Genomic DNA, 1497 nt, shown 5'->3' on the forward strand with positions numbered 1-1497 from the left:
GCTGCAGGAGCTGCAGGAGCTGCAGGAGCTGCAGGAGCTGCAGGAGCTGCAGGAGCTGCAGGAGCTGCAGGAGCTGCAGGAGCTGCAGGGGTGGCAGCAGCAGTTGGACTGGCTCAGCAGCATCACTGCCTGCCCTGCAGCCCTGCCTCCAGCACTGTTCCAGCAGCCATTACCTCCCAGAGGAGGAACCATCCCCACTGCCCACAGCTCCCTGAGCAGCAGACAGACCCAACAGCAGCCACCCTCCCCTTACCTTACCCTACAGCCAACAAAGCTACCCAATCCCACTCCTCTGCTGACTGGGACCAGCAGGAGAGCATCCCTTCTCTAAAAGGAAGCTTCAGCTGTCTAACACCCAGCATCAAAAAGTCACAGCTGTGGTCTGCTGCCCAATGGGCACTGCTGGGAGCACCACTAACCTGCGCTCAATTGCCCTTCCTTCATTAAGAATCCTGGACACAAACCAGCCAACCACCCAGACTTCAACCAAGAACTGAAGAATTCCCCCCAAAACCTTCGTGTCTTTCAAAACACACCAAGTCAGAAGGAAGGTGATCTTTCCAATCAGCTTAGAACAAAGCAAAGCCCACCTGCTAAGAGAGCACCACCCTTCCCGAGGCAGCTCGAAGGGGACCATTCCTTGCTCACCAGGAACGCGCCCGCAGCAGAACAAAGTGCATTTGGAATCGAGCACTTGGCAAACAAGTTGCGTGGTTCTTGTTCTCAATGGAGAATTGCTTACCTCTCACTGCCAGAAAGCACATAATTTCCTTACCTGCTAATATTCCCTGCCACTAATCCCCGGTGCGTCTGTCCAGACAAGTAAGCATTACACATTCCATTGGCAGGAGGAGAATAAATACTCGACTTGTCTGGGCTGACCCACAGCAGAGAAGGGAAGGCAGCATTTTGCAGCGTGAGGGAGAACAGCAGGGCTCAGAGGCAGCAGGGCTCAGCAGTGGGACACACGGCTCCACACACAACCAAGGGCAGCTCCCTCCCAGCTCACGGGCATGGAGACCCAGCTAAAATGTCCTTCCTACAGCTCCGTGCGCTGGCATCTCAGCAAGTCACAGAGCAGACCAACCTGCTCCTGCTCTGTCACGGCAATTAGCTTGCAAAGGTCAAGGTTTTTAATAACTCAGCTGTGTTTGGGAGCTGCTTATTACTGCTTCGTTCCAGTCAATTATTAGTAATGAGTAAAACACAAGCTCACATTCTCCCTGGAATTCCAAGAGGGATGGAGGCACTTCTAAAAAATCCAGCCCTTAAACTAAAGCTGAGAGCACACCATCAGAGATCTGCATCCAGGGGAGAAGCAGATGCTGAGGAACCCAGGATTAGACTCCAACTTAAGGGAAAAACCCCACAAGCAGTGACTGAGCAGCCCATGGGTGGAGGTGTGCAGGAGTTACAAGCTCAGGCCCCGCAGCAGTGCCCACTGCAGGCTGTGCTGGGTGGCTGTGCTGGGTGCTGGGTGGCTGTGCTGGGTGCTGG

At 54.3% G+C, this 1497-nt stretch overlaps 1 protein-coding gene across 1 annotated transcript in view; it reads right to left on the reverse strand.

Annotated features, from left to right (window-relative positions):
* Positions 1–1497, reverse strand: part of ELL (elongation factor for RNA polymerase II) — a gene marked incomplete at its 5' end in the record, with an annotated part of 18076 nt that overhangs the window by 5597 nt on the left and 10982 nt on the right. The gene's annotated exons all lie outside the window — the stretch shown is intronic.

The sequence above is a fragment of the Centrocercus urophasianus genome, unplaced genomic scaffold (genome assembly GCF_019232065.1).
Source record: "Centrocercus urophasianus isolate 14NV4802_14NV808 unplaced genomic scaffold, USGS_Curo_1.0 seq_221, whole genome shotgun sequence".
Taxonomy (NCBI): domain Eukaryota; kingdom Metazoa; phylum Chordata; class Aves; order Galliformes; family Phasianidae; genus Centrocercus; species Centrocercus urophasianus.